We start from the raw sequence: 16,397 nt of genomic DNA, 5'->3' as shown, positions 1-16,397 counted from the left end.
TTCTTTTCTTTTTTTTTTTTGACTGCCTGGAAAGTCAGTTTCACTTTCATAATGACAATCATTGCAAAAATGTCAAGAAACTTTCATCATGTTTTCTCCGGAATGTCTCATACAGCCCTTACCAATTTTTTTTTTTTTTTTTGAGACAGGGTCTCTGTCGCCTAGACTGCAGTGCAGTGGCATGATTTTGGCTTACCGTAACCTCTGGCTCCCAGGCTCAAGCGATTCTCCTGCCTCAGGCCCACCCCCCACCCCCCGCCCCCAGTAGCTGGGATTACAGGCACCTGCCACCACGCCCAGCTAATTTTTTTGAATTTTTAGTGGAAATGGGGTTTTACCATGTTAGACAGGATGGTCTCAATCTCCTGACCTCGAATGATCCACCCACCTCGGCCTCCCAAAGTGATGGGTTTACAGGCGTGAGCCACCGCGCCCGGCCACTGATTTTTAAGTAGCCACCAGGTAGCACTTGAAAGCAGAGAGAGAAAAAATGGACTCTCAGTGATCACAAAAGGCAGGTGGCTCAGGACCAAGGCCAGAGCTGAAATATTTATCAGGAGTCCCCTCCGAGGACTGTAAAGTGACCCTTGACGAGTTCTTGAGAAAAACAAGCCCCAGGAAGCGGGGCTGAGTGTGAAGAGGCCCTCCCCACTGCATCTTTGGCTGTGTTTTGGTCTGTGGCCCCTACGGGGAAGAGCTTTCAGAGGAGCCTCCTTTCTTTATCTGGAACCCAGCAGGGATTCCAAGAGGCTTCTATTCCTAGCTCTCATTACAATATGCATCTCAAACCAGCTTGAGGAGCGCAGAAGTACTGGAGAACACAAAAGCAAACAGTAAGAGGCTGCGGGCTCTGGCAGGATGTGGATGCCCTACAGCAGTCTTTCCACTCTGCTGCCCAGGTGAGGGGTGGTGTTGTGGGAAGTGCAGCGTGGCCTGGGGTCCAGCTGGTCTGTGCTGCTCCCCCCACCCCACCTCCCAAGAACTATATTCCCAAAGCGTCTGCTTCATCCTGCTCTTTCTTCTCTGAATATGGCGATGGCTTTCAACCTAAAAGGGGTCAAGAGGACACCCAACCTAAGAAAAACCCAAACCGAGCAGGACACCTAATCTGTTGTTCCCCAGATGGTTTGTTTGTTTGTTTGTTTTTCTTTTTGAGACACAGTCTTGCTCTGTCACCCAGGCTGGAGTACAGTGGCATGATCTCAGCTCACTGCAACTTCTGCCTCCCGAGTTCAAGACATTCTCCTGCCTCAGCCTCCCAAGTATCTGGGATCACAGGCACCTGCTATCATGCCCGGCTAATTTGTATTTTTCAAACGGAGATGGGGTTTCACCATGTTGGCCAGGCTGGTCTTGAACTCCTGACCTCAAGTGATCCACTCGCCGCGACCTTCCAAAGTGCTAGGATTACAGGCGTGAGCCACCGTGCCCAGCCCCACAAATGGTTTTGAAGGAAATGCCACCTTCTCACCTCCATTCCCCTCCTTGCTGTGGCAGCAGCTCCTCACCTGCAGAAGCCAGCTTCCACCATGTGTTGTGACAACCTGTTCTCCTGAAAAATTATGAAGCTCACACCGAACTCTGGGTCATGCCTTCCCTGGGGGCCTGGCATGCATGAGAAAAGATAGCTCCTCACAGAGAGGGGGCTAAAGTCGGGCTCCGGTCACACCAGTGGCCTCTAAGCTTTCTGCGAAAGGCCAAGGATTATTTTTCATGGATCTTCTTAAAATTCAGGAGTTTGTCCCTCTATGAGCAGGCATTTTCATTTTCTAGCAGAAGCTAAGTGTGTAGGTAGAAAATTGAGGTACATGTCAGAAATTTCTTTTTTTTAGGACATGAAGATAGTTCAACCAAAAAAAAAAAGGAAGAGAAATGAACCCACATCCTTTGCCCAGTGGCAATCTCATTGACCCAATGGAAACCAATAACTGCTTTCATTTCCTGCAGATTTACTTTCTATAGAAACATGCTTTTGTGGAGCATGCGGCAGTAGGGCAGACCTGGGGCTGTGGTAAGCACTGGTAGCGGCTTGCGGCTTGCTTGCGGGGCTTGTTGGCCCTGAGCTCCCCTGGCTGCGCTGCTGGCCGGTGGTCCCTGTGTTCCTGCAGTTAGCGCCTCAGAGTAGGAAGGCAGGTGAGGAGGCCAGCCACAGACCTGCACAGGAGGCCCTGGGTGCTGTCAAAACAAAAACTGGGCTGGGCGTGGTGGCTCACACCTGTAATCCCAGCACTTTGGGAGGCTGAGGCGGGCAGATCACCTGAGGTCAGGAGTTCGAGACCAACCTGGCAAACGGGGCGAAACCCAATCTCTACTAAAAATACAAAAATTAGCTGGGCATGGTGGCATCCTTCTGTAATCCCAGATACTTGGGAGGCTGAGGTGGGAAGATTACTTGAACCCAGGAGGTGGAGATTGCAGTGAGCCAAGATCACACCACTGCACTCCAGCCTGGGCAATAGATTAAGACTCAGTCTCAAAACAAAATGAAACAAAAACTGTACCAGTTAGACAGGTATAGAAGACTTTACTCCAGGTTATGACCATGGGGGAGAGAGGGTAGAACTCAGTCTGAACTCAGCTTTGCTGAGACAAAGGGCAGAGGGCTTTTAAAGGCCTGTAGCCAGGCACAATGGCTTATGCCTGTGATCCCAGCACTTTGGGAGGGTGAGGCAGGAGGATCGCTTGAGCCCAGGAGTTTAAGACCAACCTGGGCAACATGGCAAAACCCCATCTCTATAAAAAATATAAAAATCATCCAGGCACCATGGTGCGCACCTGTAGTCCCAGCTACTAGGGAGGCTGAGGTGGGAGGATTGCTTGAGCCCAGGAAGTGGATGCTGCAATAAGCTGAGATTGTGCCATTGCACTCCAGCCTGGGCGACAGAGCGAGACTCCATCTCAAAAAATAAATAAATAAATAAATAAATAAATAAATATTAGTGGGAATGCTGGCATGCGCCTATAGTCTCAGCTACTTGGGAGGCTGAGGCAAGAGGCTTATGTGAGCCCAGGAGGTTGAGGCTGCAGTGAGCCATGTTTGTGCCACTGCACTCCAGCCTGGGAGACAGAGACCCTATATCAAAAAAATAAAATAAAATAAATAAAGGCCTGCAGAGAGGAGTCTTTGGGCCATCTGTGTGTGCTAATGGGCTTTACCCAAAGGAATAGTAAACTTCTCACATCTTTAAGACAGGAAGTAGTTTTACAACTTGGAGGTTAGGCTCCTACCCTCTCACAGTCATTGGGAGATTATAGTTCAAAGAAAGGGTTTCTAGGCCATGAAGAAAGATATTCCTGGGTGGTAATGCTGGCAACAGGCCTTTAAAAACGATTTACATACACCTCAAAGGGACAGAGAAAGAACTTACAACCAGTTTTCTAAAGAAAACGTTCTAAGAAAAGATAAGTCAGGGCCCTGGAGGCAGGAAGAAGCTGTCAAGCAGAGGGCATGTTAGGGCTACGTGGGCCAGCGCCCCATCCCCCACCCCAGCTGCCACAGCTGCCTCCCTGGTGGGGCTGCATCCCAGGCAGAGGCTCACTGGCCACTGGAGCCCTCTCTGTTTGGGTTTGTGTCAGGCCAGAGCTGCCCACTGGCCTTCAGGTATGACCAAGGAAGCCAGAGCCCAGTGGGAAGATGACTTTGGATTGCACATTCCACCTTGTCCCCAGAGCTCCTGTTAAAGGACAATATCTTCATGACACCTGCCAAAGCTCGGTGGGGACCGTCACTGCAGGTGCAGGAGATGCTGCACTGGGGTCTTGCAGTGGGCGAGAGAGATTGAGTCCAACTCTGAACAGAGCATGGGCAGGTGGGATTTTATAGGCAAGGAGCAGGGTGGAGGTCAGTGGACGGAGAATTGCTAAGAAGAAGTATCAGGGGTGAGGGGGATTCTGGCTAAATTGACCTAATAGGATTCTCGCTGAAGACAGGCCAGGGTGACCAGATGTCACCTGAAACCGATCAGATATGGAGGGTGATCAGACATCGAGGGTGGGGGGTCTTGCCAAACTAGATCTTACAAGGCCTAGGAGAAGGTTCGGGAGCCTGACTCAAGTACGGTCAGGGCAACAATCTTTGTCACTTCCCAGTGATCTCTTCCTGCCTCCTTCCCTCCTTGCACAGAGTCTCCTCTGAGAGAACCCAAAGTAGCTCCTGACTTTGGTCAAGGTACTGGGCTAGACATGGGGGAAAGACTTGGATACTCAGGGTAGGCCACCATCACCGAGAGGGAGCAGTGGCTGCCACTCATTTTGTCCAGGAGAGAAGCAGTTACTGGGCTGATCACTGGCCTTTAGTGCAGAGAGCCCCAGTGGTGTGCAGAGCACACCAGATATTTTCAGCTCCAGGCATAAAAAGAAGGCTGATTTTGAGCTCTTATCTGACACTGCAGTGGCTGGTTGGGGTTGGCACAGGTCCGTGTGTCCTGGGTGGAGGGAAGGTGCCGTTTCCCATCTGCACGTGGGTCCTGTGAGCCCACAGGCTCGATTCTTCAGTACAAGTAGCTACAGGGTGACAGGAGAGAAGGTAACCCAGATGGTTCTGCACGTCTCTGGTTTAGCTATTAAAGGATTGAGTACACAAACAGACAATGGCCAGACTGTATTAAAAAACAGTGCCCTGCCCCACAGTCTGCAGCAAGCTGCCCAGGAAACCAATGCTTTATCTATAGGAACCAGCCCAGGCAGGCAGTCCATTACAAGTCAGACTTGTAGGAAGTCAGACTGCTATCTCTAGTGACAATCCAGGAAGCCAACCAATAACTCCTGTAACAGCTGGCCCCAAATGGCCAGGGCTTGATCAGTAACTGACAGCTTCCCATTTTTGTTCCTGTTTCCAACTTAGGACCAACCAGAGAATGCCAGATATGCTTGTCACATTTGACCTCAACTCCTCCTCCCACCGTTGATTCCGTATAACCAGGAAAGGGGTCAACACATTTGCCAAAAGGCCGCACATGCTTCTGGGAACTGGCTGAGCTCATGGCCTTGGCTAGTCTAGAGGCGCTAGAATGTGCTCCCTGGTCCTGCACACAGATATGGACTTGAAAAGGCCCAGCGCTTCCTGTGCCTGAGTCATTCATGCTGCAACCTCTGCAGCTGGGACGGGAGCCCAGGTATTGATGACCTGACCCAGGCCACCCAGGGGCATCCAGCCTGCAGGGGAAGTCATCTCACTGGGCAGATCTTCTCTTTTGGTTTGATCTGAATTCAACAACAGCTTTCATGTTAACAGCAGCATCTGTAACTATGACGCTCCTCCCATGACAGAGCCTGGGTTCTGGGCACTGGGTGGTGCTGACGAAGCTGTGAGAGAGCTCAGCGCTTCTTCTGTGACACACAGAAGGGTGAACGCAAGTGTCTCAGTGCTGTGCCTTTGAGCATTCGCCCTGCCTCTGCGAGCCTCAGCTTCCTCACATTTGAAGTTGCACCACTCTGGTTTTATGTTGAGCTTGAGCAAGTGTGATTTGGGAGCCCCAGGAAAGGCTGTCCATCTGTCAGTTATCACTGTCGTCTGTGCATCAGTGGCCATGGGGCAGGACGTGGGACTTCTGAGGGTGCAAGAGGTCACACAATCCTGGCACCCAGGGGTGCTGGAAAGGCAAGGTGTGGGAAAGAAGGGTGTGTTGTGCAAAGGGCTTGGCAGCACATCCCAGAGCCGAGCACCGGGCCCGTACAAAATGAGGTTTGTGGGGACATGCTGTGAGCAGAGGAGCCGCAGAGGGCTCAGGGCCCTGGAGCTCTTCCATCTGCAAAACAGTACGGAAGCAGCAGGAGAGTGTCCTGGAGAGACGGACCCTGTCCTTGGAACCCTGACCCATGTTGCTGGGAACATCTGTGACAGAGTGTAGCAGGGAGTACCTGGTCAAGGCCAGGGCCAGTCCTGGGCTTCTGTCGAGCGACGTCAGCACCCCTGCCTGGCTTGCTGAGATCTGGATTTGCCTCTCGCCAGAATCCCCACTCATCTTCCGCTTTGCCCAGGTGCATGGGCCAGCTTGGGCTGCCATAAGAAAGTGCCACATGCTGGGGGCTTAGACCACAGAAATGTATGTTCTCACAGTTCAGGAGGTTGAACATCTAAGATCCAGGCGTTGGCAGGGTGGTTTCTCCTGAGGCCTCCCCTTGGCTTGCAGATCACGTCTTCTCCCTGGGTCCTCACAAGGTTGCCTTCTGTGCGTGTGTGTGTCCTCATCTCCTCTTGTTATAGGATACCAGTCATGGGTCAGGACCCACCCTAAGGGTCTCATTTTAACTTGGTGACCTCTTTGAAGGCTCCATCTCCAAATATGGTTGCATCTGAAGTCTTGGAGGTTAGGACTTTCATGTCTGAATTCTGGGGGAGATGCAATTTGGCCCATGGTACCAGCAACCAGAGGCATTAGGAAGGAGACAGGTGTGAGGCAGGGCGCCAGGCTCCATGGCACTGTCTCAGGCTCTCACAATTGCACATCGTAGGTGATCCTCATGCTTTAACATAAATAAACGGAGGCGAAGGTAGTGTAACTTATCCAGGCAGTGTAGTTGGCCAGCAGCGGCCAGCACATCTGAGACTTATTCTAAAACCCAAGCTCCTCCACTGGACTTCACAAAGAAGAGAGGGCGCTGGCAACCTGTGGGTTCCCAGATGCGGAGTAGTCAGTTCTCAAAATACACCATCAGGTATGTGTGGTGAAGTTCATAGCCTTCAAAGCTCCAGAATGCTCCTAAATATCTGCTGTTGATAGCCAATGACACAGATAAATTTGCCTCATAGGTTAGAGGGAAGTTAAATTACTACCGGGGTCCTTCAGTTAGTAATAATAGGTAATTGGCTGGGAGTGGTGGTTCACGCCTGTAATCCCAGCACTCTAGGAGGCTGAGGCAGGTGGATCACTTGAGGTCAGGAGTTCGATACCAGCCTAGCCAACATGATGAAAACTTTGCCTCTACTAAAAATACAAAAATTAGATGTGGTGGTGCGCACATGTAATCCCAGCTACTCGGGAGGCTGAGGTGGGAGAATTGCTTGAACCCAGGAGGTGAAAGGGTGACAGAGCGAGATGCTGTCTCAAAAACAACAACAACAACAATAGCAACAAAAAGAAATGATAGGTGATCATGATATAGGCCACTCCCTTTAGTGACCAGCTGTCTTGTAACCATTCCACAGAAGCAGCTCAAGGTCAGAGGCCAGTCCCTGAAGTAGTGGTGCCATAGGCCGGCTTTGACTCAGAGGCCTCTGCGGGGTTTTTGGCCAGCATGGAGGAGGGACTCATCGTGGTGCTTAGGCTGAATGTGGGACATTGTGACAATCTGCAGGCAAGAACAGTAGCAGAAAGATGCAGATGGCATGTATTTGGAAAAGGTTGCAGTATTTATCCAGGAAAACATTTATGACCTATAAAGAGATAAATAAGTCTCGGCAAGTCAAATATCAAAGGCCTATGAAGGGCCCTCAAAGACCTCTTTGTTTTAAGTGTTTTTTTTTTGGTTTTGTTTTGATTTTCTCCTCCCTTCCTTCCCTCCTTCCCTCCTTCCTTCCTTCCTTCCTTCTTTCCCTCCCTCCCTCCCTCCTTCCTTCCTTCCTTCCTTCTCGCTTTTTTTCCTTCATTCTTTCTTCTTTCTTTTTTGAGACAGGGTCTCACTCTGTCTCCCAGTACGGAGTGCAGTGATGTAATCATGACTCACTGCAGGCTCAGCCTCCTAGGCTCCAGCAATTCTCCCACCTCAGGCTCCTGTGTAGCTGGAACCACAGGCATGCACCACCACGCCCAGATAATTTTTTTATTTTTACAGACGTGGCCTTGCTATGTTGTGCAGCCTAGTCTAGAACTCCTGGACTTAAACTATCCTCCCATCTCAGCCTCCCAAGGTACTAGGATTGAGCCACTAGGAGTGAGCCACCATGCCTGACCTGCCATGTGCATTGTGGAATTAGTTTATCGAAATTGAAAAAAACCCACAAAACCTCAACACTTTATTGGTATTCTATAAACCTTCCAGATTATTTCGGGGGTGAACTGACATCTTTACAATATTGTTATCCCGTCTATGGACATGGTCTATTTCTCCATTTACTTACTCTTTTTTTTTGACTCTGTCCCCTAGGCTGGAGTGCAGTGGTGCAATCTTGGCTCACTGCAACCTCTGCCTCCCAGGTTCAAGCGATTCTCCTGCCTCAGCCTCCCGAGCAGCTGGGACTACAAGTGCATGCCACCATGCCTGGCTAATTTTTGTATTTTTAGTAGAGATGAGGTTTCACCATGTTGGCCAGGCTGGTCTTGCACTTCTGACCTCAGGTGATCCGCCTGCCTCAACCTCCAAAAGTACTGGGATTACAGGCATGAGCCACCATGCCCAGCCCACCCTACTCAGTCTTTTACGACCATTTTATACTTTCAAAATTGACTCCATTAGTATCATGTGCTCTTTGGGATTGGTTAATTCCTACCTGCTTTATAATTTTACACAGTTTTACATTTGTGAAGAGGAACACTAGTGATTTTTTTTTTTTTGAGATGGAGTCTTACCCTGTCACTCAGGCTGGAGTGTGATGGTGCAATCTCAGCTCACTGTAACTTCCGTCTCCCAGGTTCAAGTGATTCTCCTGCTTCAGCCTCCTGAGTAGTTGGGATTACAGGTGTGTGTCACCATGCCTGGCAATTCTTTTTTTTTTTTGTATCTTTATATTAGAGATGGAGTTTCACCATGTTGGCCAGGCTGGTCTCAAACTCCTGACCTCGTGATCTGCCAACCTCAGCCTCCCAAAGTGCTGGGATTACAGGTGTGAGCCACTGCACCTGGCCCCACACTAATGATTTTTATGAGTTAATATTATTCCTGGAAACCTTTATAAATGCTTCTAATTTTTTTTTTTTTTTGAGACAAGGTCTCACACTCTGTTGCCCAGACATTCCAGTGGCACAATCATGCAGCCTCAACCTCTTGGGCTCAGGTGATCCTCCCACCTCACCCTCCCAGGTAGGTGGTACTACAGTGTGCACCACCACACACCTGGCCAATTTTTTGTAAAGATGGGGTTTCTCCATGTTGTCCAGGCTAGTCTCAAGCTCCTGGGCTCGAGCAATTTGCCCACCTCAGCCTCCCAGAGTGGTGGGATTACAGGCATGAGCTGTGATTTGGCCTTACCTCTTCTAATAGTTTTAATACAACACAACATGTTGTGTTGAGATTTATATGTAAACTATCACAACTCCTGCAAATAATGATAGTTTTCTCTTTTTCTTTTCCAATACTCATTTGGATGGCAACTTTAATTTCTTAATGTCTTGTAACATTGGGTAACACCCCCGGTACTATATTGAAAAATAGCACTAACAATAGGCATAATTGTTTTGCTTCCAGTCTGAAGGAGAGTCATCTGAAATTTCTGAATTACCTATTTTTGTTGTTGTTGTTGTTGTTGTGTTTTTTAAAAATGTAATGTTTATCAAGGTGAGGACATTTCTTATTTTTTATATTCTGAGAGTGTATTAATTTAAATCATAAATGGGCATTGAGGAAACACATTAAGAGAAAGACCTGCCACTCAGGAACCAGGGAATCTGACCCAGGAGGGACTTGCAGGGGATTCCTGGGATGGTGGCAAGGGAGGAGCTGGAGGCGATGGGGCTGGCCCGGAGCACTGCTGACGGTGTAGATTAGTGACATGCTGATGGCGTGACCTCGGCTGTATCTCCTCCACCTGGCCTCACTTCATTCTCAACTACTTTCAAAGCCTTATTTCTCTGGCCTTCCCATTGGCTTTACTGGCTCACCAATAGTCCTCCAATACCTTCAATAAATTTCCTTAGGATTGCCAGGAACGTTTTCTATTAACTGCACCAAAAACTTAAGTAACACAGAAAGTGAGTTACGGAAAGCAAGCTGTTAAGGAAATGTGGGTTGTGTGGGCTTAGCTGTCTGACTCAGTAGTCACAAAAGGTAAGGAAAATCCACTTAGTATTTAGGGACACAATGCTGACACAGCATTGGACAGCTTAAGGAAAGAGAAAAAGAAACCTCAAAGTCTTACATTCTGAAATTGAGGCACAAAGTGTAACCCAGGGTCCTTTTGAAATGATAAAGTTCAGTCCTGCAGGTTGCTGAATTGTAAAGTCCGTTGAGTTTACAGAATCTTAGTATCACTTAGGTGAAGGTTAGAGCATTGCTCAAAACTCTTAAGAATTAGATTAGGGATCTAGAAGAGAAGCCAAAGCATCCAGACTACTCTCAACCCCGCCTCCCCTTGCCCCCAGGTCCTCCTTACTAGCTCACATCCTGCCCTCTTCATATAACCCGAACTACTTTCCTTGCATGAAGACCCTGAAGGCCTCTTGCTCAAGCAAGTTCCATTGCATGGAGAAGTGGCTCTTCACTCACCAGTCCTTGCATGTTACCTTGATGATCTCTGAACTATCTTTGATCAGACTCAGATCTTCACATGTCTAGGGAATCAACTGCAAGGTCAAATCCTGGAATAGGCCAGTCTGGGCAACTAAGTGAGACCCCGTGTCAAAAACAAAAAAAAAGTCGTTACAATAGAAAACTCTTGATAGCTTCCCTCACCATTGGCAAAAAAGCCAAAAACAATAGCAAATCCATGAGGGAAATTCAGAGGATGTTGGCTGTTAGTGACCAAAGATGCATGGATGTTGATTCCTGTCATAGTCCTATTTAACCTCCAGTTTGACCAGCATGAAAAGTGGATGGATGGTGGATAATGACAGTGGCTTATGACTCATTAATAATCACAGTTGCTTTTCCAGATGTGAGCTTTGTAGTGGAGCAAAACACCCTCAGGCATATAGAATGCAGCTACAGATAAGGAAATATTTTTTTCTTAATCCCAAATTAACAGGAAACAACCGAGAGGGTTTTTTTGACCAAGAAGCACATCTTCCGTGTCTTGCCTTGAGGGTTTCAGGGGTCTGGTTCTCCCCAGCCATCTGCTGTGCACATCCCACAGGACACCATCTGAGACCTGCATCACCCTGCCCTTGAACATCCTTGCAAGTAAGGTTGTATGAGATAAATGAGAATGGTTCCACACTTTGAGAAGAGTTTGGGTTTGGTTTACACACACACGAGTCTCTGCCATGCCCCACCGTGAATGGAGCTGTCAAGAATCTGGTGGACGAGATGACCCACTTGACGAAATGGGTCAGCTGCTAACCCAGTGCTCATGGATAAGATGGCAAGGAAGGCACTGCCCAATCGGGGGTGTTAGCCGTGATTAATTCTGCAACTGACCCCAGAATCTGAGGCAGAATCATGACAAAATTAGAGGAAAAGAATGGACCTCAGCCAGCAAGTAGCAGAAAGATATACATGGATGTGGGACAGGGAGCGGTTACTGTAGGGTACATTTTTGTGGCTACCTAGTAGAAACATTCATCCTGCTCTGGATAATTCCCTGATTTTGGGAGAACTGGCCCTTTCCTCCTAGGACGGCATGGAGTGGGCCAGATGTTTCCTGCCACACTCTCTGAACCACCGCCTGTGGTGTGTCCTCCTGGGACTCGAATCTTGAGGGAGTGATGGAAAGATGGGGACAGTAATGTTGTTCATTGGTGGTGGCAGCAGCCAGGCCAAGGGTCCAGGGCCTGTGTGCCCAACAGTCTCCAATTGACCCCTACAGTGTAAGCATGACTGCCTGGCCCCTCTTCCTTCCCTACTTCTTCTATTTATTTATTTTTTTATTGAGACAAAGTTTTGCTCTTGTTGCCCAGGCTGGAGTGCAATGGCACATCTCAGCTCACCGCAAACTCCGCTTCCCGGGTTCAAGTGATTCTCCTGCCTCAGCCTCCCGAGTAGCTGGGATTACAGGCATGCGCCACCATGCCCGGCTAATTTTTGTATTTTCAGTAGAGTCGGGGGGTTCTCCATGTTGGTCAGGCTGGTCTTGAACTCCCGACCTCAGGTGATCCGCCCACCTTGGCCTCCCAAAGTGCTGGGATTACAGGCATGAGCCACCATGCCTGGCAATTTTCTGGAATTTAATAGAAGAAAATGAAACAAGTCAAATGTAAGGAATTTCTGTAGATCAAACAAAAGTTTCTTCATAAAAATTCATACCTAAATGATCACTCTGAAGATAGAAAAATGCACAGTATTGGGTTGGAGAATGTGTTAGGCAGGGTTCTTTTCTACATACCTCAGAAAACAACTGGTTGGCTTGATCATAAAAAGAGGTTTTGTTATGTTTTGTTTTTTGAGACAGAGTCTCACTCTGTTACCCAGTCTGGAGTGCAGTGGTATGATCTCGGCTCACTACAATCTCTGCCTCCCGAGTTCGAGAGATTTTCCCCCCTCAGCCTCTTGAGTAGCTGGGATTACAGGCATGCGCTACCACACCTGGCTAATTTTTGTATTTTTAGTAGAGATGGGATTTCACCATGTTGGCCAGGCTGATCTTGAACTCCCGACCTCAAGTGATCCACCCACCTCTGCCTCCCAAAGTGCTGGGATTACAGGCATGAGCCACCAGCACTTTGGGAGGCTGAGGCAGATGGATCACCTGAGGTTGGGTGTTTGAGACTAGCCCCACTAAAAGACATATTTTTTAAAGGAGACATGGTAGCTCACAGCATGTGGAAAGGTTGCAGGACAACCTTTAAAATTCTCTACTGAGAATGTATCCTCTTAGTGCCTTCACCCAGGGTGAGCCATTCCCACCACCTCTCCCCAGTTTCAGTTAAGTAAGGAAGGGTCTCTACTAAAAATACAAAATCAGCCGGGCGTGGTGGCACATGCTTGTAATCCCAGGTACTAGGGAGGCTGAGACAGGAAATTCGCTTAAACCTGGGAGGTGGAGGTTGCAGTGAGCTGACATCGTGCCATTGCACTCCAGCCTGGGCAACAAGAGCAAAACTCTGTCTCAAAATAATAATAATAATAGTAATAATAAATTCCAGAAAATTAAATTCGACAACTTTATTTAAAAATTGCATACATGATATAATCTGATTTTTGTGAAAAATTTTCTATTCTTCTGTGTTTAGGGACGCACCTAGTGTTGTTCACTGGATGCTACCTAATACTGTTGTTGGCTGATGGGAGTTAGGATGATGGTTTATGTTCTTTGTGTTTTTTTCTGTTATCACCTGTATTTTAAAAAAATAATAATCATCAATTATTTGAAATAAATAATAATATTAAAAAAGCATATTCTCAAAAATTTAATAATGTGAAAGAAAGCAGATTACAAAACTGCAGGCCAGGCACAGTGGCTCACGCCTGTAATCCCAGCACTTTAGCAGGCTGAGGTGAGTGGATCACTTGAGGCCAGGAGTTCAAAACCAGGCCTGTCCAACATGGCGAAACCCCATCTCTACTAGAAATACAAAAATTAGCCGGGTATGGTAGTATGTACCTGTAGTCCCAGCTACTCAGGAGGCTGAAGCAGGAGAATGGCTTGAACCCTGGAGGCGGAGGTTGCAGTGAGTTGAGATGGTGCCACTGCACTCCAGCCTGGGTAACAGAAAGAGACTCCGTCTCAAAAAATCAAAACAAAACCTGCATATTATGCTATTATGCAATTATATAAAGAAAAACGATTGGGAATAATTACATTTAAATGTTTCTAGTTATTTCAGAGAATTGAGAATTTAGGTGAATTTGTTTTTTTTCTTTTTGAGACTGGGTCTGGCTCTGTCACCCAGTCTGGAGTGCAGTGGCATAATCTTGGCTCATTGCAACCTCCACGCACCGAGCTCAAGTGATCCTCCCACCTCAGCCTCCCCAGTAGCTGGGACCACAGGCGTGCACCACCATGCCAGGCTATTTTTGTTTTGCTTTGTTTTGTTTTAGTAAAAACAGGGTCTCGCCATGTTGCTCAGGCTGGTCTCAAACTCCTGACCTCAAATAATCCACCCACCTCACCTCGGCCTCCCAAAGTGCTGGGATTACAGGCATGAGTCACTGTACCTGGCCTAAAGGTGATTTTTAAAATAGCTTTGATAGATTCTAAGTTTTAAAAAGTTAATATATGTATTACTCCTTTGTATTAGGTCAGGGTTTTCCAGAGAAATGGAAGCAATAGGATGTGTGTATATATAGAAAGAGATTTATTATTTAAAAAAATTGGTTCATACAATTGTGGAGGCTGAGAAGTCCCAAGATCTGAATCAGCAAGCGGGAGACCCAGGAGAGCTGGTGGGATATAGAGTCTCAATCCAAAGGCCGGAGAAGACTGATAGCCCAGCTGAAAGGCAGTCAGGCAGAGAGAGCACATTCAAACTTCATCCACCCTTTTGTTCAACTGAGCACTCAACAGATTGATTGGATGATCCCACATTGGGAAGGGGCAACTGCTTCCCTCTGTCCACCAATGCAAATGCTAATCTCATCTGAAAACATCCTCACAGACACACCCAGAATAATGTTTAAGCAAATATCTGGGTACCCCACAGCCCAGGCAAATTGACAAATAAAATTAACCATCACACGCATTATAATGAAAAAAAAAAGTCACTGAAAAGACACAGAGTGATCTTTCAAAAGAAGCATTTGGACAAGCTGAGTGGCTGCTTATTTGAACATTTTTACAAAGTGTGGAGGGAGGGAACCACATGTTGAGACCTTTCTCAGGACATCAGTAAATATTCTAGATAACCTCACATCTTTGTGTTTGTGGAGGGTATTCAATATCAGAAGTGGCGAGGTAGAGAGTCCTGGGATCCAAGCAACCTCTGTTTTGATTTTAATATCTTCTGTTCATGGAGTTGCCAGGCTGAGCCTGCTACGGCACTAGGGACTTTTTAGATGTGTGGAGGGGGTATGACTCCTGTCTCCAGATGAAGAAACGAAAGGTCCAACACAAGTAAAGACAGAAGATTGAAACCCAAGTTTGAGTCAGCATTTGAAAGGAAAATAAAGAGTGGTTGCTGGGGTGGTTGAGAGCTTGTTTCCTGGGTCTGAAGCTCCATCTCCTGTCTGTCTTGGATGCTGGACAAGAGCCGGTGGAATTTTTCTTTCTAATCAGGGTATTTTTATTGCAACACACACGTACAAAATTAGAATGTATTTTATATCTCCTTCAATGGGCTTGAAATATTAATTTCCCAGCTATTTAAGATAAAATGGATCGTAGAAGCTGAGAGATTGGAGAACAAGGTGTCATGAGTGAAGCAGTCAATGACACACGCCAGGGCTGCTGTCTGCCTCCACTTCCAGGGCAGGTGGAGAACAGCCACTGTGGCAAGGAAATCTGTCTTTGCCAAAAGTCACACCGTCCCATGTCTACTAAATACAAATCATCTATTAAATCTTGCAGCACAGCCGTTTTCTTTCAAACAGAGAGTCTTGGGGATTTCCCATACTTAGAATTAAATTAAAATATTCTATCCCGCCAGATGTTCTGCTTTTGTGTCTGGACTATGTGAAATGGTGAGGAGAAGAAACGTTTCTGCCAAGTGCCAACACGTTTTAAACACTGAAGCAAGATAGGCTCTCATTTGCCTTAAGATTCAATATTTTTTATTCAGCCAGGTAAGTTTTTAGATTCTTAGACTAATGGCAAAGAACAGATCCCAATTCTTAGCCTTCTTTTTACCACTGGCTACACTAATATGATTTTAAGCACATTTTAACATGTAGCTAGTAAGGTATCCTCCTAATCTACACACTTGGGGTTTTAGCACATTGAATTTCTTCTACAACTTCCCTCCTGGACATGGCCCACTGTCTTCCCCATGGCCAAACCTGTTTACGACAAGTCTTTTATGACAGTACCATTGCTTATGACACTCAGAATTCATGGTTTTGAGATTCAAAAATCTTTTCTTCCAAACTATTATTTCTGCGGAGACCTTCAAAGTTCATTTTAAGACTCAATGTACTATCCCCATAGATTTCTCCCACCCCCTCCTCCAGGGCAGTATTCTGTGCAAGAAATGTGCAAGGGGAAAAGAAAAGGCACAGACAATATTTTTAAGGGTAAACAGCCTTTATCCCAAGTATATGGCAATACATATATAATAAGCAAATGATATAATAAGCAAATTACAATGGGAAGGGGAGACAGGAAAAAAAAATATAAATATATATATATATTTTACACTCACCAGACTATGGAGGATTCATCACCAGACCAGGAAGCAACAGCCTGGGCTCCAGAGTCGGCCACCAGTCCGTGCAAGATGAGGAGAGGTCTCATGAAGCTGTGGCGCAGTCTGGGACCCTAGCTCTTTTTGTAACAAGTTGTTTGGCATGAGGCCCAGTCATGAGGGCCCTTTGTGACTGGGCTCAAGGAACACAAAAAGGTCAACTTGTTTTTGCGATTGTCTGTTGTTTTTCAATAAGTAACACATAGGAATAGTTTGAAATAGAGATTTCTCTGAAACAGGGCAGGATAAATGCCTCAAGTGACTCACACAACCTGTTCCCGGACTTGGTGACCATTGTTTGTGTCCACATTC

This window comes from Trachypithecus francoisi, unplaced genomic scaffold, assembly GCF_009764315.1.
Source record: "Trachypithecus francoisi isolate TF-2019V2 unplaced genomic scaffold, Tfra_2.0 Lachesis_group16, whole genome shotgun sequence".
NCBI lineage: Eukaryota > Metazoa > Chordata > Mammalia > Primates > Cercopithecidae > Trachypithecus > Trachypithecus francoisi.
This window is presented reverse-complemented; position numbering follows the sequence as displayed.